Source organism: Kogia breviceps, chromosome 16 (genome assembly GCF_026419965.1).
Source record: "Kogia breviceps isolate mKogBre1 chromosome 16, mKogBre1 haplotype 1, whole genome shotgun sequence".
Lineage (NCBI taxonomy): Eukaryota > Metazoa > Chordata > Mammalia > Artiodactyla > Physeteridae > Kogia > Kogia breviceps.
This window is the reverse complement of record NC_081325.1, coordinates 44633580-44661220: the sequence shown is the minus strand read 5'-3', so window position 1 is coordinate 44661220 and position 27641 is coordinate 44633580. Positions and strand designations below refer to the sequence as shown.

The 27641-nt window shown below is 35.8% G+C and overlaps 1 pseudogene; it reads right to left on the bottom strand.

Moving 5' to 3' along the window:
* Positions 1-27641, bottom strand: part of LOC131743225 (coiled-coil domain-containing protein 70-like) — a 53202-nt pseudogene that overhangs the window by 7258 nt on the left and 18303 nt on the right.

Sequence of the window (27641 nt, the reverse complement as noted above, 5' to 3'; positions counted from 1 at the left end):
GTGGCACGCGGGCCTCTCACTGCTGTGGCCTCTCCCGTTGTGGAGCACAGGCTCCGGACGCGCAGGCCCAGCGGCCACGGCTCACGGGCTCAGCCGCTCCCCAGCACGCGGGATCCTCCCGGACTGGGGCATGAACCCGCGTCCCCCGCATCGACAGGCGGGCTCCCAACCACCGCGCCACCAGGGAAGCCCCACTTTTTATTTTTTGAATTTGGTTTGCTAATATTTTTGTTGTGGATTTTTGCTTTTATATTCTTCAAGATTATTGGCCTGTGTTTTTCCTTTTTTTTTGTAGTGTTTTTCTCTGCTTTTGGTATCAGGGTCATGTTTGCTTCATAGAATGAAACGTCTTCATTTTCTTGGACTAGTTTGAGGATGCTATGTATTAACTCTTCTTTTAATGTTTAGTAGAATTTCCATCTAAAACTCTCTGGCCCTCTACTTTGTTGGCATTTTTTTGATTACTGATTCAATTTCATTATTAATAACTTGTCTGCTCAGATATTCTATTTCTTCCTAATTCAGCCTTGGATGATTGTATATTTCTAGGGCATTATTCATTTCTTCTAGGTTGTAGAAGTTGTTGATATATAACTAGTCATAGCAGTCTCTTATGTTTGCTTGCTATTGGTTATAATATCTCTTCTTTCATTTGGGCCCTCTCTCTTTTTTTTTTCCTTTTTTTTTTTTTTTTTTTTTTTTTTTTTCTGTTTTTAGTAAGTCTGGATAAAAGTTTGTCATTTTGTTTATCTTTCCAAAGAATCAACTGTTAGTTTCATTGATCTTTTCTGTTGTACTTTAGTTTCTATTTTATTTGTGTTCTGATGTTAATCATTTCTTTCTGTTAATTTTGGGCTTTGATTGCTCTTCTATTTCTAATTCCTTACAAGTAAATTTAGGTTGTCTATTTGAGATTTTTCTTGTTTCTTGAGGTAAGCCTGTATCACTACAAACTTCCATCTTAGAATTGTTTCCCAATATCCCATAGATTTTGGAACATTGTGTTTCCATTTTAGTCTCAAGGTTTTTTTGGTTTTGTTTTGTTTTATTTTGTTTCTCTTTGATTTCTTCATTGACCCATTGGTTGTTTAGTAATATGGTGTTTAGTCTCCATGTGTTTGTGTTTTTTCCAGTTTTATTTCTGGAATTGATTTCTAGTTTCATACCATTGTGTTGTAAAAGATGCTTGATATGATTTCAATCCTCTTAAATTTATTGAAACTTGTTTTGTGGTCTAGCATGTGATCAGTCCTACAGAATATAATAAGTGCACTTAAAGAAAATATGTATTCTGCTGTTTGGGGATGAAACTTTCTGATGGTATCTATTAGATATATCTGCTCTAATGTGTCATTCAAGACCAAAGTTTCCTTATTGATTTTCTTCTGGATGATCTATCCATTATGTAAGTGGATTTTTAAAGTCCCTACTGTTATTGCATTGCTGTTTATTTCTTCCTTTACATCTGTTAATTTTTGCTATATATGTTCAAGTGCTCCTATGTTAGGTGCCTTAACACTTGTAAAAGTTACAACCTCTTCTTGGATTGACCTCTTTATCATTAGGTAATGCCCTGCTTTGTCTTTTGTTGTAGTCCTTGTTTTAAAGTTGATTTTGTCTGATATGAGTATTGCTACCCCAGATTTCTTTTCATTTCTATTTGCATGGAATATCTTTTTCTATCATTTTACTTTCAATCTATGTGTGTCTTTAGCTCTGAAATGAATGCCTTGTAGGTGGCTTGTAGATGGGTCTTGTTTTTTGTGCATTCAGCCACTATATGCCTTTTGACTGGAGAATTTACTCCATTGACATTTAAAGTAATTATTGAGAAGTATGTGCTTATTGCCATTTTGTTAATTGTTTTCTGGTTGTTTGTGTAATTCTTCACTATTCCTTTCTTTTTCTTTTAGTCTCTTCTCTTGTGGTTTGATGGTTTTCTTTAGTGTTATGCTTGGACTACTTTCTCTTTATTCCCTCTCCCATGTTTTATGTTTTTGTTGTGATATTTTACATCTTTTTATTTTTTGTATTCCTTAACTAATTATTGTGGTTCTAGTTGATTTTATTTGTTTTGTTTTTTAACCTTAATACTAGCTTTTTAAATGTTTGATCCACTGTCTTTACTATATATTTGCCTTTACCAGTGAAATATTTTCTTTTATATTTTTATTTTAGTACTTGTATTTTTATTAAGGGTTATGGTATTTTCTTCTTCGCTTAAAGCCAACCATTTAGCATTTCTTGGAAAGCTGGTTTAGTCATGGTGAACTAATGACTAAAAATCTTTTATATTTTTCTTGTCTGGGAAACCTGTTACTTCTTCTTTGATTCTGAATAATAACTTTACTTGGTAGAGTATACTTAGTTGTTGTTGTTGCTGTTGTTTTTAGCACTTTAAATATGTCATACCACTTCCTTCTGGCCTGCAAAGTTTCTGCTGAAAAATCAACTGATGACCTTATGAGGATTCCCTTGTGTGTGACTTGTTTTTCTCTTGCTGCCTTTAAAATTCTCTCTTTATCTCTAATATTTCCATTTTAATTATGATAAATATTGATGTGGATCTCTTTGAGTAAATTTTGTTTGGAACTTTCTAGGCTTCCTGGATTTAAAAATCTGTTTCCTTCCCTAAGATAGGGAAGTTTTCAGCTATTATTTATTCAAATATATTTTCTGCCCTTTTCTCTTTCTCTTCTCCTTGTGGGACCCCTATAATGTAAATGTTAATATGTCTGATGTAGTTCCAGAAATCCCTTAAGTGGTCCTCACTTTTAAAAATTATTTCCTCTTTTTGCATTCTGATTGGATGATTTCCAATATTCTATTTCCAAGATTGCATATGCATTGTTTTGTATTATATAATCTACTTTAGATTCCTTAGAGTGGACTTTTTATTTTAGTTATTGTATTCTTTGCATCTCATTTTTTAAAATATTATATTTTCTAACTCTTAGCTGTAGTTCTTACTGTGTTCCACCATTCTTCTACCAAATTCTGTGAAATTCTATGTGACTGCCACTTTGAAGTCTTTATCAGGTAAATAACTTATCACCATTTCATTAGGGATTTTTTTTGGGGGGGTATCTTTTTCTTTCATTTGAAACAATTTCCTTTGTCTTATTTTGTTTGACATTCTTTATTTTTTTTCTATTACTTAGGCAAAACAGTTACTTCTCCTGATCTTGAAGGCATGACCTTGTGTTGCAGCATCCCTATTCAGACAGTCTGCACACAGTGGCTTTGGTGGTGACCTTGCTGCAATAGCTGGAACTGGATCTGGGCATGGGCCAGGGAGCTGCTGAGGCAGTCTTGGCAGTCCAGCTAGAGTGTCAGGTGCTTTTTATTCTACTGCCTCTGTCCTGAGACTGAGTGAGTGCATTAGTGTGTGAACCTTTTATGAGCAGAGTCTTGGTTTCCAGCAGTCCTCAGGCTTTCCTGGTCATAAATTCCACTGGTTTTCAAAGCAAATTATGGAATTTCATTTTTCTGGTGCTCGATCCCATGGCTTGAGGGTCCAGTATGAGGCTTAAACCCCTTGTTTCTTAGGGGAGACCTCCAAGTTTATGACATTCCCTCCCATTTATAGGTCGCCACACTAGGGGTGTGAATCCTGACAAAATTGTATCTCTGCCTCACTTACCCATCTCAACGTTTTCCCTTTATATCCTTAATTGTAGAAGAGCTGTTCTGCTGGTCTTCAGTTTGTCCTCAGAAAGAGTTGTTTCATATGTAGCTGTAATTTGGGTGTGTCTGTGGGAGGACATGAGCTCAGGAACTTCCTTCTCTGTCATCTTGATCCTGTCTTCTCAGTTTTTTTCTTATATGAAGTTAACGAGTTCAGAATCAACTTGGCTCTATACAGTTTTTGCACTACCTGGAATATGCAGGGTATACCCTGTTTGTGGTTTTCTCCTTGACCTGCAATATAAAAAATATTGGGGGCTGCTAATCTATTTTTACTCATACAAGCTTGGTATTAACAATTCAAAGCTAGAACTTCTCTAGTGTGGTAAAGTACACACAAAATTCAGCTGACAAATAATATAAAAGCAGCAAATACTCTATAACAGTTTCTAAAAGAATTTTAAAGAGGTAAGGTGATATTTTGCCTAAAACTGAACCTGTGCTTCATCTATGCCTACTTATGAAATGCTGAACTTTTGAAGTAAGCAATGCAAACATGCATGCTGAAACCACCTGCATCAACTAAAAGAACAGTTGTTAGCTTGCAAGGATCATAAGTAATCTAGCCTTTGCAGAGGGCAGCCTTGAGATCTTCACACCTTTTGCTTGCTAACCTCCAAGCAGCCAGACTTTACTTATCAGACCTCAGTCATGGGATTCTGCTGACTATTAAGTCCCATGAGTTCTGTCTTGCAGAGTACTGAAGCATCTGAAGTGGTCCCTTTTGAGCTTTTTTCTGAAATCCCAGGGACTTTGCCAAGCCTAGGGAGGTCCAGCATTTCTTCTGATGCCTAGGCATTTTTCCTTAAGGTGTTGTCTTTGCTCAAATCCTTGCAATCACCACAGAACTGTCTTGAACATCTTGCACAGGTCTCAGGAAAAAAAGCCAAATGCTCCTCTGTAAAAATATCACCTGGATAGCATCACTTAGGTTTAAAATACTTTGCTCACAAACTGAAATCCAAGGCCCAGTGCCATACATCCTATACATATGGGTAGCCTTAATCACTTCCTTAAATGACTTTTTTGTTTTATATTTTAGAATAGATAAATGGTATATCAAAGTTTAAGGTCTCTGAAAAGTAAGGGCTCAAATCTCCAAATGTCCCAAGGAGGGACAGGTTCTTGGAAAATATGAACTTTTCAGGAAATCAATTAATAATAAGTACTTTCTGTGGGTAATAAGAGTGGTGATTATCTGTACAAATTTGATATAGATCACTCACTTGCCCAAGGAGGAATGAGTAAAGTGGTGTACAGAGGTCATAAAGTACATGAATTGAGAAAATTCCAGTGGATGTGAAAAAGAAATGTTCCTCCCCATCCCCAAGAAGTAACAAGTGAATAGAAACCTACCATTGGAGAAAACTGTTGATGGAAGAATATGGTGCAAGAAGAGGAATGAGAGCCTCCAATTCTGTAACAGTAAGGGGTTAAAGATAAATAATGGAAACCTAAGAAGCTTAGGGCAATAGCCAGAAAATCAGGAGACTTGGAAATAAGATTTAAAGTTGCCAGATCAGGCAACAACAGCCTTTTATTTTGTTATATTTGTTTGAAAAGATCAAGGTTGACCTCAACTGTGGAGATCAATTACGATACATTCCAATTTAAGTATTGCTTTCAACTTTAAATTTCCAGTATTGTCTTAAAAAACAAAATAAAACAAAAACAACAATCAAAAAAATAACTAAAAACAACGACTTAATTTTAACTTACGTTCAAAGAACATTTCCAAAATTATGAAAACAAAATACAATCACAGCAATGGTTTGTTTGAGTTAATTGAATACCTAATTACTTTACAGAAAATTACCTTTCTTCCTTAAAACAGCATGAGGCTGCCAAATTTACTCCTGTTGTAGTGAGGAGCCTCACGTTATTTGGCTTCTGGGCTCCATCAGCATTTGTCTGCATCTGCTTTCATCCTCCTCAAAATCCTCTCAAAAGGAGCCCAGAGAATCTGCAATTCATGTCAGGGAACCCAGCCAGATTAGAAGCTGCCAAATACCAACATCAGGTTTCCTGAGAAAAATTAAGTTACTTGAGCCTTCTCCTTAGCACATCAATGATGCTGGATAAAATGTTATAGAGTTTGAATCTCTATTTCCACCCCGCTAGATAAAAATAATTTGGAAGTGAAAATGTGAGGTTATGATGTGATTTGGACATTTTACGGTGACCTAACCTTTTCAATTGTTATTCTTACTGTGTCTGGCTATCATGTTAGCAATTTCTAAAAACTGTTTTTCTACAGTTGTCACACTACAACATGGACAGTAGAATGTGAATAACTTCACATATTACATTTTAAAAGGGTTTTGTGGTTCTATGCCCATCTTCAATAATTCATTTACTGTATGGGAAAATTGTTGATATGCATGTGTTTTCACTCTGATTATTGTCTTTCCAGTAATTGATTTTGAATAGATTTATGATAAAGAAATTTAAAATTTGAGACTGAAAGCAATAAGAAACCTCATGTGCCAGTAATTGAATGGGAAATTGATTAATATTTTCATTGTTTTTTTATCAGTAAATGGTAATAATAATAGTATATCCTCATAGTTCTACTTTGAAGTTTAAACAAATTTATATATGTAACATTTTAAGAATAGGTGGTTAGTCATTAATGAAATTAGCTGCAATTATTATATTAATGCATATTTTGAATTCCAAATAAAAAGTAGATATTGTTAATAACAACAGTAAAAATATTTTAATTGTTTATAGTAGTTTGTGATTTGAAAAAGTGTTTTCACATACATCAATTTGTTTGACTCTTTTGGCAACTTCATAAACAATAATAATATAAAAATTCTAAATTTAAGTCCAACTATCTATTTATTTATTTGTAAAATTTATGAACTAAATACTTTTATGAATGATTCCAAGTCATGTAGGGGCAGAAAATGTTTCCCTTCTTCCCTTCTAGGCTCTTTGACTGGTCTAGTAACTAAATTGACATAAACAGATTAACAGGAGAAAAACAAAACTTAATTACATTTGTATAGGAACCCCATAAAAAAATATGAGACTCAAAGTAGTAAACAAAGCAGGAAACTTTTATACCTTTTAGACAAAGGAAAAATAAATTTGTGAAGAATTGACAGGGGAAAGATATTTGGTCTTGGGGTAGTAAATTAGTGAGACAGTAACAAGTTTAGCTTATGTGGCCTTTCTGGCCCTAATTTCCATATTTCCAGTGATACTGATGCCTTCTACCCTCCTGAAGGTAGGGAAGATATCTTTCTCATGTGAGATTTATCTCCTGCTTTCAAGAGGACAAAGGAGTGTCAGAGTGTCCCTCTAGCACTGGTTGCTTCATAAGTTACTTTAATTCCAAATAATCAGTACACCAAAATGGCATATTTTGGGGTGGCATATTCTGCTTCCCTTCATATATTTGGTGACTATGAAAATGCAGAACTTCGGGATTTTGGCTACAAATCATGACTATTCTATGCTATGAGTTCTCACTTATCAAATGGATACCAGAGTCTTAGAATAGGAAGACTTTTTCAGACTCCCCTCAGACTACACAGACTAAAGCATGATATTTTTCTGCTTGGCTGCTAGGTATAATTAGTTGATACCTCCAAATATATTCCATCATTGTATATTTGAGTACACATATTATTTTATAATATGTCCCAGAAAAGAGGACTGATGTGGAGTTTGAGATGGAATAAAATCATAAGATAGATACACCAACATGCTATTAATCAAGTGGCTTAGTGACTGAATTAAAAAATCATTAATTAATAATAATAATAGGCTTTATTTTATCTGTGAGTGTTAAACAATAAATTAATATCAGAAGGATGTTAATGAGGGAGCTGACTTGGTAACTTTATCATTCAGCATCTCCCTTCGGTCTTTAACTGTGAAGTGTGAATGTATGTGTTTTCCTATTTCTTTACATATACTGATGAGCACAGTGTTCATGACTCATTTACTTTTATTTTTTTTTGCAATACGCGGGCCTCTCACTCTTGTGGCCCCTCCCATTGCAGAGCCCAGACTCCAGACGCAGGCTCAACAGCCATGGCTCACGGGCCCAGCCGCTCCGCGGCATGTGGGATCTTCCCGGACCGGGGCACGAACCCGTGTCCCCTGCATCAGCAGGCAGACTCTCAACCACTGTGCCACCAGGAAAGCCTTCATTTACTTTTTAAATAAATTTTCTGAATATTCAGGGGTAGTGTCTCTATGTGGAAATTTTATTACTCAGCTTTCTCTAAATAGAGGTAATTAAGAACAGATCCTAAGTTATTTCTAGCAAGTCAAATTGTCAACATTAATATTTAATTAGCCACATCATTTTATTAGACACAAATTACAGATCCTATAGGCCACAGGATTAGAATATATGAGACTACAGAATGGGTCTCCCAAAGTCTCAATCAAAAGAGAAAAGAAACAAGGAATTTTGAGATAAAATATTGGAAACATTTCTCCATATTCTTTCTAAATAATTTCCATCCCACATATTCATATGATGAAAGAGGGGGAAGGACAGGTTGTGGTGTCCTGTCCAGGTCCTTTGTCTCCACTCATGTTTCATAATGGGCTACTGCAACAATTGACTCTGCATTGTTGCAACATTGCTGGCTCTGCTTTTAAAGAGTCAAGTTTCCATATCTACATCTCAATGAAGCTGTATCCTAAGAGTGAGATGCACCAAATGACTGGTATTCTAAAGTAATTGTTAGGGTGTTTTAAATAACAAAAGAAATTAATTATGTAAGTGTCCAGCTATTCTCACCATTCAGCTTTGATGAGCTTCAGCGGAGAACAGGAAAAGTTGTCTATCTTTTCTTTTTTCCTTCAATACCCTATGAGAATAATATTCATTCAGGTTAAACAGCTCAATGAAACTGACACATTTCTAAAAATAAATATGCTGGAACATATATTGTATAGAAAGGAATACATAAGTCTAACATATTTATATAAACAGCATAGATATTAAGAGTTGAAGAAACAAAGATATAATTTTAGGAAGAGAAGAATAGTATAAAACACATTAATAAGAAAGTGCCTTTTTATAGCATCTACCATAGCTGGAAGGAATTTAGAGATAATGAAATCTAACATCTTCACTTTAGATGTAGATGCTGATACAGAGAAAAAGCTAAGCTTCATGTCTAAGGCCATACATCTGGTTAGCAATAGAACCTTCACCAGAGCCAAGGTATTTGACACAGAGACCAGATCACTTTTCAGAATATCATAGCTGACTTTCTATTGAGTGATAAAATTGTTTTATTTCATCTTATATAGTGAAAATACTAAAAGTGAAACTGAGCAGGACCCTATGGGGCTCCTGGGCACAAAAACCTTTCAATGTCCCCTTCTCTGAGTTCCAAAGGGCAGGTTCCAATAGTTACTAATCAAGAGAGGGAAGCGATTTAGAGACAAAGGAGGAGATGTCAAGAAACAATAGTACAGCCTTGGGGGCAGGGTCCTGGTTCCAGTCAAGGGGTACACATAACATTACCTTTGAGCTCTTCTGCAGAACTAAAACCCTCACCAAATTGAAGACTTGATGAAGCCCTCTTCATTCCAAAACTCACAGTTCGCCCATCATTTCCTGACTCCAGATGATCTTCGTATTTGTTAGGTAGTTAGTCAGACATTAGCAGCAAGGAGGAAACAGTGGTGAAAAGACAAGAGGGGAATAATCAAGTCACAGGCCAACCATCTGGGGACCCTCCCATTACATTAGCAGCAAGGAAGCAATAGTGGTAAAAAGGCAAGAAGGAAGTAGTAGAGTTACACTCCAAGCATCTGGGGACCATCCCCTGATTCCAGCCAGAATGGGTGAAACTATGCTCGTGAGGTAGACAACTTATCCTGATAAAGAGGGAGCACTGTAACACAAGGGAACGTCCCTGAGCTGTGCACGCCCAGACCAGACAGGCATATAACCTATAGTAAACCCAAACCCATAGTAGCATCATTATAATAAAATCTGCAGGTGGTTCTCCCCAGCTTCTCTGGGTGGGCTTTTCTTAGTGAATCAAGAGTAAGGACATGAGCAATAAGGAACTTGTAATATAACTCAGGACTGTCAATCAAATAATGATCCCCTGTCATTCACCCATGATCAGCCCCCACCTCCTTGCAGAACACTCCTTATAAACACCCCAAAGTCTGTACAGGAGGGCTGGTTTCAGTTTGCAGAAACAGCCCGCTCTCCCTCTGAGTGTAACTATGCTTTAATAAACTTTGCTTTGTGCTGAAGCACAAAGTGGTGGTCTGCAATTCTTTGCTTGCTTTCACAAGGACAAAGATTGTTGGTCCGGGTCTTCCATTGACCTCAGTTGAAGCTATTTGACGCAACGCATGCCAGCCCGGTAATAGATTGAAGAAATGTGAACCCTACATGCACCCTGATCCTTATCAGCAACCCAGCCCCTGGACTATAAGAATCCTCACAGACCCCCCTGGGTTGAGGAACTCAGTTTTGAGGGCATTAGCCTATTGCTGCCCCCTTTGCCTGGCAAAACAATAAAGCTATTCTCTTCTACTTCACCCAAAACTCTGTCTCTGAGATTCAATTGTGTTGGGGTACAGAGGCCGGACTTGGCTTCAAGAGTTTTTATTTTGATTTAAGGAGACATTTTCTGATTCCTAGTTTTACATGAGCCTGAAAAAGAAAATTCTTCCATCATTTACCTAGGCAATCCATGAATTCATTTCACTGTGTGATGTAGTGGCCCTTGGGTCACAAATACTTGCTTTTGTTACAAATGGTTGCCTGTGTTTGTAAAAGTCCTGTAAAAACCCTTAGCTATGACTTACACACTCATATTTCTATGAGGGAAGTAGAGAAGAAACAGAGGTAGCAATTTTGAGCAGACTCCACTTGAGAAGGACATTGACATTAGATGAGGTAATAAGTGAATTGAGACAGTTTATTTTTCCTTTTTGTTATGAGAAACCTATTTCAGGAATTTGGATTTATTTAACAAGTATATATATCAAACTTAGATCAAGAGCACATAGGATATTCTTAAATGAATCAGATGTGATCATCTCAGCCTTTAAGTTATGGACAATTAATTGAGGGTATCAGGGAAAACATGAAGCAGATATTTAACAGAGAGCACTTTGCAAAAGCACTTAAAGACTATATGGCACATAATTAGCAGTGCTGAACAGATATTTACAGACACAAAATTAGAATGTGATATACACTGTAATAATGCCTGTAGGCTAACAAAAAGAAAAAGAGGCATTCTTGGTAGGGTTTGAATAAATAGGTAGGATTTTAACTAATCTAACTTGACAAGAATGAATACATGAAGGAAGCAGCGTGAGGAGAATTAAGAAGTCAGGAAAAAAATAAATGAACAGTAGGCTCTTTCAGTAAGCAATGTAAATATAACTCTGAAAATATTTGTTCTTTTACATTAGTCATAAACACTCATGTAAAGGATGTAGGTATGTCATCCCCAACCTGCAACGAACAATAAATTGGCCCAGATTCTTCAGTCTGTTTGTTTTGATTTCCTCTGTAAATTTCCTTCATTTCAAAATTGTGTTTTTTTTGATAATTTAGACCTAATTGCATAATAATGGTCTTTTATATGTACATGGTTCTGGCTTTCCTTATTTCAGTTTCCTATCCTTATCATATGTATGTCACTAACATTGCATTATTTATATGTTTAGAGACAAAGCATGACCAGTAATTATAAACAAAGAAAATCAACACCTTCTTACCAAGACAGATTGCCTTAAGTAGAACAACAGTTATGAAAAATTGAAAAAAAAAAAAAAAAGGAAGTCTTAATCTAACAACAGATGTTGCTGTTTCTGCCAAACATTGCTCCATCTCTAAACCTCATTTCTGAAAAAGTGTGAAGTTAATCAACAGAATATATCAATAATTGTATTTACAAAGTCTATATTGATAATCTCTGTACAATTTAGATTCTTTGGAACCCATCCAAATCATGAACATAGTTTAAACAATATCTTGAATTTAAAATTATATATTACTTTGTTATTTCACAATAAAATTGTTGACAAAGAGACTTTTTCTCATTCTTAATTAAAGTAAACGGAATATTTTGTACTGATTATATTGTTTTTCTTGAGCAGACTCAAGAGAGTTTTTTGACATTGACATGGACTTTTCACACAAAAAAATCGTCACAGGCACTACTTAAACTTGCCTCTCCCTTATAAACTTGTACAAATTACCCATTCTAAATAGATATATGTATAGGTATAAGTGAAGCTATAGACAGATATCAGTTGATTATATACAAATACAATGGAAAATATCCTTATGTATACATATATATTTAGATATATACAGGTATACATGCATGTCTATGTTGAGGATGGTCAATGCTATGATGTAATGTGATGTTTAAAGACAGTGGGATCACATGGCAGGAGTCAGGAGATTCACTTGAGTGTGGGTCAGATAAGCTTCACAGTGCTGACCTAAAATGAATAGACTGCCAGCTATTTCTTCAGCAAAAATAGGTTACTTCAGATCAGCAAAGAATTGCAATTTGGGGTCTGCAACTATGGTGAGCTATGTGCAAGTCCCCCTCAAAAACGGAGAGAAGAACTCTTTTATACAGGGCAAAGGGAAACTGGGAGGGCTATAGTAAACAAAGAGAGCATGTTTATCATTGGCTGAGTCCTGACAGTATCTCATTGGCTGAGCTTTTGCCAGGCAAAGAAGAGGGAGTCTTTCTTCTCCCTGTTGGGCTCTGCTATCAACATAGGGCATAGGAGTGCCCACTTCTGGCTTCCCAACTCTATTTTAATTGAAGTTTCTGCTTATTAACTTTTCTTTACATTTCCCTCTTTTTATCAAGATCTTTTGCTGAAAGCATTGCTGTTCAAAAGTCAGGTTTTCTGGTTTCAGTGGCTTTTTGTCACTCAATGCATGGGAGAACCTTTCTGGGTGTAGTGTCTCACATAAGAAGGAAAGTGCACAGATGCAAAACCTATTGAGGTCACTTCTGAGTAACAAGGAAGGGTAGGAGGGAGAACTCTCAGGCATTTTTAATCTAAAGTCCATATGTTACCAAGATCATTGAACATAGACATTGAAGATTATCTGAAACATTATGCCGTCATCAAAAGTTTGGCAGACAAACTTCCAACACATCTGGTCAGGATATCTCGGAACAGCTGTCTCCTCAGAAGTCATTCTCTTCAATTCAGGGAAACTTTTACTTTCGGGTCATCAGATAATGTGCAGGTTCAGTCAGGGTTCCGTGATTTCTGTAGTTGTGTCACATGAATCCAAGATTCTATTTCTTGAGTTTGGTGGCATAAGGCTTGGTTCACAGCACCTGATAGGGGCCTTTCCAGGAGTGTTAAAGAGAGTCTTTCATGAGGTATGTTTTCTAGTGGATGGCATCTCCACGTTGCAAGGTATGATGCTTAAGGTATTAATCACCTGAGGTTGAAAAGATTGCTCTACCAAAACATGGTTACTTTTAATAGAAACAATTAGACCTGTGCAATATTGGAGTGTCTCTCCTTTGTCAGTTGTGGGTCAAAAGAAGCAGGGGCCAAGTGCATTATATGTCCTGTGACTATCTCAAAGGCTGAGGGTTTAGGAGTTCCCAAAGGGGTGGATCTGAGATTTAGGACTAAGGGCACTCTTTTTGGCCAAGGTATTTGGAGGGCCTCTACAGATTTTGCCATTGAGTCTTAATAATAATGCCATTAGTGCATTTGACTAAACCGGATAATTGAGAGTGGTAAGAACACTGAAAATGTTGAAAAACTAGCCAAACAACATAGGCTTTCCAAAGTACCTGACCAGTAAAATAATGGGTTCCTTGATCACTATGAAGTTCAAGAGGAGCTCCTCAGCTAGGCATAATCTGTTCCAAAGGATGTTAGCCATGAAACAGGCAGTAGCTTGATCACAACGGAAGGCTTCAGTCCAGTCTGTGTGAAAACATAGAGAACATGACTAAAACATGTTTATATTCATTAGACAGAGGAAGTTATATGAAATCCATTTGTTAGAACTTGAAAGGTCCATTAAGCACTTTAAAATGTCTGGGAGCTGTACAAACAGGTTTCACTGGGTTGTACTTTGAACAAATGGGCCAAGTGAGTTATGTACTATTTTGTAGCCTTGTTAATGTTTCCCCAGCAACATTGATTCATGAAGCCTATTGTTTTGTCAATAGACCAGTGGTTTAGTGCATGTACAGTGATTAAAAGTGAAAATTTTAGCTTCCTGTAGGACTGAGTTGTTATTTGGTCCAAACCAGAGTTTTCTGTTTTTATTAAGCCTGTAATTGTTGAGTTTTAACTCTTTTTCTTTTTCTGAGGCCAATTATTGTGCTTCTCTAGCCAGTTTTTCTAAGTTATCATTTGGGGAAATATCCTTTTGGACCATGACAGAGGTTTGGCTGCTGTTAGCTCCTTTAAGGGCAACATTTCTTGCAGAAATGTCAGCAAGGTAATTTCCCTTAGCTTCCAGAGAGTCAAGTTTAGAATGTCCTGAAATCTTAATAATAGCTAAAGTGACAGGTATAAGTATTACATCCAATAATTCCTGAACATAGGGGCCATTTTAAATTTTATTTCCACTCTAAGTAAGGAAGCCATGTTGCTTCCACAACATTTCAAAATCATGACCTACTCTGAAAGGATAACTATTAGCAGTATAAATACTGGAAGTGTTGCCCTTTGCTAAAGTGCAAGGCTGAGTGTTGCCCTTTGCTAAAGTGCAAGCCTGAGTAAGAGCACATAATTCAGTGTGTTGGACCAAAATAGCAATAGGTGCATCCTCAACAATATCAAAAGGTGCTGCCTCAACAATATCAAAAGGAGTTGCGAGAGCATATCCAGCACTATATTGCTCCTGTTATCCTTTAAATAAGAACCATTAGTGAACCATGAGAAGTCAGCATTACCTTAAGAAATTTCCTATAGATAATTACAGGGAGTCACAAGGTGATCCATCAGTGGTAAGCAGTTGAGAGGGACTTCATCAGTGACAGAGGGGGAAAAGGGCAACAGGATTAAAGTTATTATGACACAAAAGAGCTATGTGAGAAACAGTTAACGAAAGAACTTCATAGGAGGTGTAGCAGCTGACTAAGAAATGTTGAGTGTGATGAAAATTTGGGAAGGCTTCTACTGAATGAGATACAAAAATGGTTAAAGAGGATCTCCCAATGACTTTCTCAGTGGCCTTAACCAAAAGTGCAGTGGCTGTAATGGCTGTTAGGTAAGGGGGGTTTCCCTGTCACATGGTGCAGTTGCTGGCTATAATACCCTATTGGTTAATGGTGGTCCCTGTGTTTTGTAGTGAGTACCTCCAGGGTATTCCCTTTTTTCATATATAAAAAGGAAAAAGGTAACTGATCATTGGGATGCTCAAGGGTACATAGGTTCCTCAAACTCTCCTTTACAGCCTTAAAGGCTATGATGTCCAGTTCTTCCCATAAAATTGGGCTGGGGTTGTTGTTATTGAGTAAAACATACAGAACTTTGACCACAGAGAGAAATTTGGAATCCAATTTTGGCAATAACCAGCTATCCATAGAATACCTCGCAGTAGGTGCTCACTTTTGGGTTTTGGAAAACTTAGGACACTATGAAGCGTATCTGGACCTATGTGTGGCCCTTGTTCTGATATCAGATGCTGTAAATACTGAAACTGGGTTTGGACAAATTGCAATTGTTTTTTTTTTGGACTACATTATGTCCCTATAAGGCTAAACATTTTATCAGGTTGATGCTGTGTTTCTGTGAGGTGGCTTGAGAAAAAGAACAAAGAAGCACATCTTCTGCATATTGCAACAAAGCAGAACCTCAAGGAAATTTTATACCATCCAATTCAGCGGTCAGAATTTGTGAGAAACAAGAAATCCTCTCAGTAAAACCCTGAGGAGTTATTGTCTAAGTGAGTTTTTGCTTTTGTTTTTGTTTTTCCCAAGAGAAGACAGAAAGGTATTGGATAGCTTTATCAACTGAAATACAAAAGAATGAACACCATAAATTGCAGTCAAGAATTTACTTTAGGTGGGAATGGAAGCTGGTAAGATTTGAGGGTTAGGAACAACATGTTTTTGAAAGATAACAACGTTGTCTATTTTTCTGAGCCCCTGGACAAACCTCCACCCTCAGCCCTTAGGTTTTCTCACTATTAAAATGGGAGTATTATAGGGCCTAGTACAAGGGCTAATGGGTCCTTGAGCCATACAATTGTCTATAGTGAGCTTTATGCCTTGAAATATTTCTATACTTATAAGGTATGATTTATTCTGGGAAGAGGTTTTGAGAGTTCTATTTGCATCTTCATGGGAGGGCCACTGTGAATTTGGCCAACATCAATTGAAGATTTTGCCCATAAGGAAGGTTGTAGCTGATTCAATGGGACAAATTATCAATGTTTCCAGGATTAGCTCAAATACCATCAGACATGGAACAAATAAAAGATGTCAAAGGGTCATTTAATTCACCTGGTTAATTTGATGACTCCTGTCAGTTTTTATAATTATTTCCTCCTTTTGGGAGAAAGAAATTCTGGCATGATACTTCTCTAAGAAGTCTCAGCCAAATAAATGAACAGGGGTGGAAGAACTAAGGAGAAAAGTGTCTGTATATAATCAAAGGGCCTAAACCAAAATGAAGCTTTAAAGGCAGCAACATTTTGAGGTTCATTGAGATCCTCACTATTTGAACTGTTTTCATACTCTGAGGCAGGGGCACTGAGAGAGTGGCTCTGATTTCATTTAGGACTGAAAGAGACTCATCTCTAATCTGGAGAAATGTTTCTCCAAGCTGATTAAGAGGGAGGATTGGGAAGAGCTCCTGTTCTTCCTCAGAGCCCCATCATTGAGAATTGGGAGGATGTTGGAAAGGCTGGTTAGAAGGTTGAAGGCATCTGAAGTGCTTAAATTTGTAACAACCTCTTTTCCAATGTCCTGGCTCTTTGCAAAAGCAGCAGAAACTTGAAGAGATTTGCTTTTGTTTAGGGACCTTCACCTGCTGGAGCGAAGATTAAGAATTTTAGCTTTCTTCCTTTTAGGAGACTCATCTGGAGTGAGAAAGAGCTAGTGTGCCAGTTTAACTGAATCTGAAGTAGGCAGTTTCCCATTCCATCCTGATCTTTTTTACTAGAAGGGAAAGGTCCCAATTCAGCCCATTAATAAACATACAGTTAAAAGCTACCCTGGTGGAATCAACATCGGGAAGAATAACAGAATTTTTTTAAAAAAATCTAAAGGCAATTGTAATATTCATGAACAGGTTCATCATATTTTTGTGTACAACACTGAATTTTGATCCAACCAACAGGCTTTGGAAAAGCTCTAGGAATTGTTCCAAGAAGGTGCCTAGTGATTGCCTGAATGTGATCATATAATAAATTTAGTGGGCTGATCTCCCAGTTGTAATTCTAGAGACCTTTCAAGATTTTTCAAGCTTGCTGATTTTATCTAATGCTGGGCCTGACTTCAATGACAAGCATACGAACTAGCTGATATAAGTTGCAGAAATCAGGTTGATAAATCTGAATGTATAAATTAAATTCCTCTGCAAATCTATGAGGATCTTTGGTTACTTTCGGAAGATTTTTGACTATGGCTTGAATTTCAGCTTTAGTCCAGGGAATGTAAGAAATTAAGGGTTTAGGGTCTGGATCCTCAGAAGGTTTAATTTTAAAGTGACGGGTTTTGATAAATTCAAAAGCAAAGGGGTTGTGGAGAGTTTCAGAGAGAAGGGGAAGTTTAGCAAGATAATTACTACTGGGAACCTGAGGGCAAAGAGGAGATATAGCTGGCATAAAAGGAAAGGAGGAAGATGGTACCACAGGAAGGGCTGGAACACAGGGAGCTGAGGGAGAGAGATAAGATGGCACCAAAGGTGGAGCCTGAGACAAAGAAACCAGGGAAGAAAAGTACGAGGCTTCAGAAGTCATTTTATCTTTCTTTGATTGTTTGCCTCAGAGAACTTTAAAATCTTAATTTGCAGAGAAGATATTTTATGCTCCTGATAATGTTTGCAAGCCTCATAATACCAATTGAAATAGAATTCCATTCAGTTTGGGGAATTTTAGAGCAGTGGTTGTCCAATTTGGTTTTAAGAATAGTAAGTTTGAAGATTTCAAAAGTTCCTCATCATAGTGATTGCTATTCTAAATTGCCTTTGGTCAGGTTGATTCATTTAGTTAGAAATGTGCATGAGAAAATACTATTTTTCTCAAACATAAAATCAACCAGGATCCCTTAGGGGCCACGGATCGCATTTCTCAGAGGTTTTCTACAGAGTAAGAGACTACATTTCAAACAGCCTAAATAGCTCAAGCAGCTTAAGAAGGTGAGCAGCTCAAGCAGTTCAAACAGCCTGCAGGACTAATACTAGCTAGTTCTACATGAACAGACTGGTCCTAAGGAAGCCAGGTTGAAAGTTGTGCTTAGCACAGTTTCAATGAAACAGCCCCTGTCCCCAAATGAACAGGTTGAAGGCTAACCAGTTTCTGGAGAAACAGCCCCCATTCCAAAATTATGGGCTGAAGGCTAACCAGTACCAGATGGAACAGTCTGATTTCATAATCAGGCTGTAGGGCCAAACAAGTACTCACACACAGAACAAGGTCTTAATCAGGAAGTATAAAATCTTAAAATAGATCGTGTCTAAAACCCAGAGAGCTTCACAATGCAGAGTTCAAAAGCTTGGATCATGAGAAGAATTTACCCTCCAGCTCCAGGTACAACTCAGTGAGCAACAATGGGCTCATTACAGGTACCACATCTGTTTGGTCAACAGTCTCAGAGTCCTTGGGGTCTTCTCTGGATCCTGTATGGGCCACCAAAATATTGACCTAAAACAAATAGACTGCCAGTTATTTCTCCAGCAAAAAAAAAAAAAAAAGGGTTTATTCTGGATCAGCAAAGAGTTGCAATGCAGGGTCTGCCACAATGGTGAGCCACATGCAAATGCCCAGCAAAAATGGAGAGGAGAACTCTTATAGAGTAGAAAAGGAAGTTGGGAGGGCTAAAATAAACAGAGTTCATAGCTTTTCATTGGCTGAGTTGTGACAATCTCTCATTGGCTGAGCTCTTGCCAGCAAGAAGAGGGAGCCATTTTTACTTCCTGTTGGGCTCTACTATCATCATAGTACTTGAGAGCTCCCCCTTCTAGTTCTTGACTCTATTTTCATTGAGGTATCTGTTTATTAATTTTTTATATAAACAGTCCATATTTTAAGTGAGTCTAGAAAATAATGGAACTTGATATGAAAAAGGATAAATGAGCCATAAGGAAGTTCATGTTGAGAGTAAGCAAAATGAATTATCCTATATTGGAAGAATTGGAATATATGACTGGAGTATAAAGGACTGGTTTGAAATAAGGGGAAAATGAAGCTGCACAGGGAAAAAGCATGACTTACTGAAGTATTTGGACACTTTTTTTTTGTAATGGCAAATCATTCATGTTTTAACTATAGCAAGACAAAGTCAGCTTTTTAATTAAATAATATTCCAGCAACAAATGTTTTTGAGGGCATACGATATTCCTGTATTTGGACATATAATGGGAAATAAATCCAAGAGTCTTTGCACTTATAGTACTTAAAGCCTAATGGAGAATACAGATATTAAATAAGCAATTAAAATAAATCTTGATCAGAGGAATTACTGGAAAATTACAGATTTCAGTGAAAATTCAAGGCCATGAATTCAGTTCATGGAGTTTGAGGTACTTGTGGGCCATATAGAAATAAATGTTCTTACAGTCATTTGTCTCTATGGGGCTGACACTTTGGAGAAAGGTGGGCTTTGGAGAAAAAGACATATCTATTAAAATGGTATATGGATGAACTGGAGTAAATAAGAGTCCAGGATGAGTTCAGACCAAGGCCCTAGAGAATAATTTGGTACAAAGGACCATAACAAGGGGAAATACAAAAGGTCATTCCCCAAAGCAGGACTGAAAAGCAATTCTGGAGAAGTAGGAGGAAGACTACAGAAGAAAAAATGAGAGGGTCAAAAAAGATTATTGTCAGGTAAAGTGAGAATTCAGAAACTGTGATTTTTTTGGTGCTTTTGTTAGTACAATTTTAATGAAATGGTATTGAAAATAATGATTACATTTGGTTGAAAAGTGAATGAAAGTTAAAGAAGTTGAAGCAAGAATTATACAGAATCATTTTGAGGAGCTTGACATCGGAGGAAGAAAAGTTACTGGAGGATAATATTGAGTGAAGGAAATTTGTTTTAAATTATAAATACTTGAGCATGTACATGAAGTAATCCAACTGTGGTGAAGAAGAATCTTTAATACTTGAACATGGGTGTGTAATTATATAGAAATATGTAGAAATGATTCCATGTAACACAGTTTCATTATTTGAATATTTTGTTTGAACAACTATAAGATGCATTACTTTTCCAGACCCTGCTTTTTCTAAGTGCCTTTCAGTCCTACCAGTTGGATATTTAAATGTATTTGTGACTTATCAATCTTTCATTCATTTTTGAATTTGGACAGTTCAAGTATAGAAAAAGGTAAGCTTGAACTTCATTGAGGGAAAGTGGATAAGAATAAGTGCCCTGTTCTGATCCAAACGAATTAAGTTATCTGTGTCCTCCCTCATCTGAAGACAAAACAAAGTTTAAGGAATTGCATAAGAATGTAAAACAATATGTTTTATTTCCCAAAGAATCTCCAGAGGTCTTTCATGTATGACATCATGCACAATAGGGCACAAGAGCTGCCAACAGAAGACTTAGCAGGGACCACGACCCTAACAAATATGGCTACCAAGAGCCATTATCATTTGAAACTGATCCAGAAAACAAGAATACCTTTTGGAATATGCTTCCACCAAGAACATCTGAGGGCTTCAAGGAGCAGCTACTATGAGTTGAGTATCAGGAACTTCTATCACATGGGGAATAAAAGTTTAGTGATTCTGCATGCAGCCACCATCAGGAGTCATTATTAAATGCCACAGTGGGGGAAAAGTTTTGCTGATAAGTGTTCCCCTAGGATCAGAAACTTCATGGTCTGAATAAGAGGTTTTATTGCTCCGAAAGCTTTACACCGCTGGCAGTAAAGAAAGAATAACTCCTAAAAGAGATGGCCTATGTGGTTTTCTTTTAATTTCTATAGCACTCAAGTTCTTTATTATTATTGTTTTAAAATTCTTGTTATTATTTTGTTTTACTCTCTTCACACATAATAAAAACTATTCAGTGAAAAACTCTTTTTCTTTTTTTTTTTTGTGGTACGTGGGCCTCTCACTGTTGTGGCCTCTCCGCTTGCGGAGCACAGGCTATGGACACGCAGGCTCAGTGGCCATGGCTCATGGGCCCAGCCGCTCCGCAGCATGTGGGATCTTCCCGGACCGGGGCACGAACCCGTGTCCCCTGCATCGGCAGGCGGACTCTCAACCACTGCGCCACCAGGGAAGCCCGAAAAACTCTTTTTCTTAGGAAACTTGATGTTTAAAAAAAATGAGCCAGAGACCTTGAAGACTGAGTTCTTGATGGACCACTTTGTCCATGGAAACAAGATTTTCCAAACTCTGAAACATTGATAGAAATGTTTTAATGTTTCCATGCATTATGTACAGTAAAATACAACTATCAGAGATTATTTCAGTTCAAATGGATTTTAAAATTATATGGAATATGTGTTCTTTTTAAGCATTAAAATATTTTCTGGGGGAGACTTCTGGTTATAAAAAAATAACTTGTAGCAGACTAATCCACTAAGAGCTACTGGAAAGTTTGGATAAAATTAGTTACAAAACAGAAGCTGTTTGAAGGTATCATAGAACAAATAAAACAGCTACGATTAAACAAATCTGAGTTTTGATATTCCCATTTTGAGAATGGGACTAACAGTTTATACTTTATAGAGGGTGATGATAATGATTGTGATGATTGCTGATATTTATATAGTATATACTATATGTCGAGTATTGGAAGGACTGCCTTAGCTTGCTTTTGTTCAATAGTGCTATGTTATTGCTATACTTATTATGTCTCTTTCACAAATGGGAAAATATCTAATAAATGCTATAACCTGGATTTGAATATAATTTTCTCTGACTCCAGGGATTTAGTGTTTAATCAGTCTGCCAGGGAGCATTTCTGCATATCAGAAATAAAATATGTCAAGCAACCAGCGAAGTGCCTGTGTCACAGAAGATGCTCCATATCCACAATAAGCCTTTTCCATATCATGCCCCTTGTTCCTGCTGTTCTCTCTGCTCACCCCTTGGTCTGTAATGCTTTTTACAAATTGGTTTTCAAGATTTGTTTCCACATTCCATTTAAGTTTCTATGTAAATATTGTAACAGAGAATAACAAACCTGACTCCCTAATGGATCTATTCCATTAGCTCTAATCTTTGTGTTCTGTTGACTGTTTTTAGTCATGCTGGCTCTGTACCTTTGTGAAAGAATGTTTCCCATAACCTGAAATATACGTGATAGCCTATTCTCATGGCTCTGGCCTTCAAGAGTCCATTCATATAGAGATAAAAAGTTGCAGAACAGAGAATAACACTTGTCTGTTTGGAGGTTTATAGGAATATTATGATCAGACGTAGGTGGACAGCTTCAAGAACAAAAGATCTTCACACCCCCTCCTGGGGTCTGGCTGGCACCAAGAAATTTGCAACAACCAGCCACACCTCCTCCCCTTTTAGTATAAAAGAAGCCTGAAATCTAACTTCAGTAAGATGGTTCTTTGGGACACTGGTCCACCACATTCTTGTTCTGCTGGCTTTCAGAATACAGTTACTATTCCTTTCCTCAACATCTCATCTCTTCATTTATTGGCCTGTCGTGTGGCCAGCTGTATGGAGGCTTGGGACTCGGTAACAATATCAACTCTTCAGTGTTCTTTCCTGATCTCACTAACTAAAATAGCATCTTTATTATTTCTACCCTCTTACTTTGTTGCTTACATTACACTAACCATTACTTAACTTATTATTGTATGAAAATATAAAAGTAAAAATTAAATATATAATGTGTCTCACTCACACACTGTAAGTTCTATAGGTTATGGATGTTTCCATACCTAGAAGAGCTCCCGATTCCTGATTTATAGAACATATTTACAATATTTGTTTATGGTATCAAACTAATAGTATTTACTGCCAAAACCTAGAAATGGCAAAATTAAAACCACCAGATCAGTGAAATGGTATTTAGTAAAAATTTTTTGTGCATGTAAGAACAGTTCATGAACTGAAAACTTTCAAATGTAAAGCTGATATGAAGCTCAGGGGTATGACGTCACAGGATGGCTTATAAAGTGAAAATGAGGAAATTGTTTAAACTTTTACACTGATTGGTTATTACAATGGGGGTTTCCAGGTGGGAAGGGATTGGTTAAAACTGATTGTCTTATACCATTTTTAGGAATATGACATGTTTCTTTTATAATTATCAAAGGAATTTACAGGAAATAATCTAAGTTGAAATAAGTTATATTTAGTTTTGCTTATGTGGCTTAAATAGATTTGTCCATTCAGAATTTTCAAGTCTGGTCTCCATTTTGTATTTAATTTTAACTCTACTTTCATTATTTAAATTATTATAAGTTGAATAAAACAACTATACTCCAATAAAAAAATAATAAAATTCAAGATATAGTTTTTAAAAAGAGATGATATATATAAAGCATAGAATTAAAAATAGAAACACTATAAAGTATAATGGTTGTATTAGTCAAGGTTCTTCAGAATACAGAACCATATATTTGTAATTCACTCTGGGTTAAAATTCCTGAGAACCAGTGGAGCCAATGTCTGAAGGTAGCAGAAGATGTATATCCTAGCTCAAATGGAGAGATCAAATTATCCCTTCTTCTGTCTCTTTGTTTATTCAGGCCTTCAATGAATGGATTGGATGATGTCCAACTGCATTTGTAAGGATAATCTTCTTTACTCACTCTACTGATCCAAATGCTAATCTCTCCTGAAACATCCTCATAGACACACTCAGAAATAACTTTTCACCAGCTATTTGGACATCTCTTAATTCAGTCAAGTAGACACATAAAATTCACTATCACAATAGTAATACAGTAAACTGTGAAAAATATCATAAGCCCACTTCAAAAATGAGTAGAGAAACCGTAAATGTTAAAATAGTCTCAGAGTGTTAGGGTTCTGGGTTGTTTTATTGTTTAGTTCTTTATTTATTGGATCCCAAACAGAATGATTAAATGAGTGTCATTCTTGTTACTCATTATATCATTTGCTTAATGACAATACTCCTAATTCATAAATGAGGAAACTGGAGTTTTTGGTAACTAAATTATTATGTATGCTTTAAAAGGTTTAACCAAAATTAAATTTGTACTCATGTTATGAGTCTAAAATCTTCTTTAATTTTGAAAAGTACTATTAAAAACATTACCTTCACCTAATAAACAACACATCTAAGTATTTTATGACTAAAGTACATATTAAAGTTATTAAATTTTTTTTTTAGTTTTCTGCCGATTGTGTCTTATTTTATTAGATATTCAAGATATCTTGTGTCAGTATAGTATTTTCTCTCTCTTGTGGTTACAAAATGTAGCTTGTTTTTAGAGGGGACAGAAAACTGAGATCAAATCACAAAGGTGTTTTACCTGTCACAAACTAGAAGCATACCAGAGAGAGCAAAACTGATGGTACTATGCATCTGTGCATTGAACATTTCATGGCTCAAAGCCACTAGGCTCTTTTCTGCATGATCAACTGACTAATTGCTGTACTTGGCCTTTTCTATTCTCTTCAATTAATGCAATGCACAATTGCACATAGCAACAGAGTCACCCATACAGAACAGAATCTGGGCCAGAATTAGGCTCTAAATCCCAGAAGCACCTGTTACAAATATAAAACGTCCAGATGGTACAGTCTTTGTGGGGAAGTGTCAAGCATTGACTTATCTGTCTTTCTTACTTTTGGATTAAGGTCAAAACATGATCTGTTGAAAGCAGGGAGCCAAATAAAAATCATAAAAAATACCTAGGATTAGTGTAGAAACTTCTCAATTTGTTTATCTAAATCTTTATTGCCCAGTGGAGCTCATTGTTATCATTTTCTAAGCATGCAAATGGGATTAGTCCATAATTACATGGTGGGCTTCAGTATAATTAGATAGATTTATTTAAACACAGCTGTAAATCATAAAAATGTGAAATATTTGATGATTGTAAATTCAGCAGTTTGTATATTCAAACTTTAGTCTTCAATCAACTTCATTGTTCTGATTTTGTCTGGGATTCTAGAAAATGCAAAATATTACCTTAGCTCAGCTTTTTATTGATTTTCTTTGTTTCAAGCATACAGCAAAAAACATGATGTTATATTATGATGTTTTTCAAGTGAATCTTAATGATATATAGCTTCTGTGTTCTTCCTTTTCCCTCTCATCGACATATTTAACTTGTACTTTTGTCACATGCAGAATCCTTAGCAATAAGAATTAAGACTTTAGTGAACCATCTAGATACTTTGCAAATATTACAAAAGATGTTCCTGTGATACATCAAAATTTTGCTGCTTCTCATTCTCATATACTACATGATTTATTATTAACTTCTCTTGGAATTGTTTTTTTTTTGCATTTTATCTGTAAGTAAAGAAGAAAAGTTATTTTCTGAAAATAACCACTTGTCTATTTGTTAAAAACTGAGTGATTTTCAAATACTGCAACCAAAAGGAAAAGTGATTTTTATTGGTTTTCTTGCTTATGCCAAAATTCTAAGGAATTTTGCTAGTAAGATGATCACACTGTCTGCCTCTCATTTCAGACTAAGGTTGGAAATAATACATATAGTAGATTCTACAAGTTTTACTCCAGGTCAAAATTACCAGTTAACATCAATTTATTTCTTTTCCTCTTTGATTTTTTTTTTTTCTTAAAAGGGGATACATTTTAAAGACAGTAAGGTCAAGATCTTTATTTACTTTCTTACTGAGATTATGACAACTATGACATTTGTCATCACACAACATTCAGAACCTAAACAGATGCACTTTATCATCATAAGGAAATGTTACATATTCTAATGAAGTGTATTATAATTTTAAGCAGTTGAATTAGACTATCCATGGACACTGAGTTGTTTACATTAATATATTATTCACTCAGAAAGCCATCATGTAAAAGCTCAAAGGATTAAAAAGTAGTTTATTTAAAACATGTAAAATCTATATATTCTTAAAGAAAAAAAATAATTGTACTGAGAACAATATTTTTTAAGATAAATTTATTGAGATGTTCCAATTTCTACTATTTGTTTAGTCAAAATCTCTTGTTTGGGAATTGACTATGGGATAAGCAGTGTACTTTAAAATTAACATTTTAAGTTATGCACATTCATAGTGAACTTACATTTTAATATTATAACAACAATGATAGAGCTTCTATATTAAAATGTTAGATTACAATTCCCATTAAAGTAAAATCAAGGTTGTGTTTTCATTTTATTCTGAAGAATAATGTGCTCCTTACTTATGAGCTAAATATACCTGCTAACCTCACTCTAAAATAGCAGAGACAGAAATATTCTCTTAGTAATATTGCTTGATACTTGACTTGTCATGAATGAAAATGGAGAAATAGAAGTTTGGCCTCACCAACTACTACCAAAAATGGAGGGAAATAGTCAAGCACCCAGTCAATATGCTTCTGGAAATAACTATGAAAGCTACACAAAATGTATTAAAGTATGTCTGAAGAAATCAAGGAGATAGAATTTAGGAAGAAATTACAGATGGAAATCTGTAAGAAGCAGGGACTACATAGGTTAAGCATTTAAGATGTGTCTATTCATGAAAGCATAGCTGAAAAATGAAAGGCTGAGCATAATTAAATAGTCTTGGTTTGGGAACAAGAGGGTACTGTGAACTTAAATAAATCAACTTTCATAGGGAATTAAGACTAATTTTGACTCATCCTAAGCTCTCAATGGATTAAAGTGATCTGGTATTGCTAGTGCTCATAGCCTAGTGATCTTCTAGAATTCAGTGAAATCCCTTTGGGAGAAAGGTAACATCACACAGAGGTGCAAATTATCTGTAACATTTTCAAAACATCTAGTGTAGATGTAAAAAATTATTAAACATATCTTAGGAAATTGTATGATGAAAAACAAGAGAAGTAACAGATAGTATGGAATGATATAGAGAGAAGTCAGGTGATATGAATGTCACTAAATTTTTAAAAAATAATTAGGCTTGATATACTTAAGGAATTAGAGGTAATATTGACTATTTTGTCAGAAAACTAGTAACTATATAAAAACATACAAATAAACTAAAATAAAGTTTCTAATGTATGGATATATCAATGGATTAGACAGTGATGAATATGTATTGTTACACTGGGGTATACAATCAATCCTCTCTATTTGCAGATTCCAAACTTGCAAGTTCACCTACTTGGTAAAATGTATTTGTAACTCCAAAGTCAATATTTGTGGTGTTTCATGGTCATTCACCGACATAAGCTTATGCAGAACAATGGAGATTTTGAATCACTCATGCACACATTCCCAACTGAGATCAAATAAGATAGCCCTCTGCTTCCTTGTATCAGTTCTAATATTGCAAACAAGTGTCCTTTTGTGGTTTATTTAGTGCCACATTTCTTGCATTATTGTGCTTTCTATTCATAATTAATAGAAAATGGTTTAATAGAACTGTTTAAAATGGTCCCAAAGCAAAGTTCTTAAATGCTGTGTAGTGTTCGTAAGTGCAGAAGTCTGTGATGTGCCATATGGAGAAAATGTGTGTTAGATAGATTTCTTTCAAGCATGAGTTGCAGAGCTGTTAGCTATGAGTTGGATGTGGTTTAATCAACAATGTGTATTAAATAAGGTGTCTTTAAACAGAAACATGAATAAAACAATTACTTATTTATTAAGTAATTGATAAAAATATTTTCAAGAATATAACCCTGTATTTTCCAGGGAGC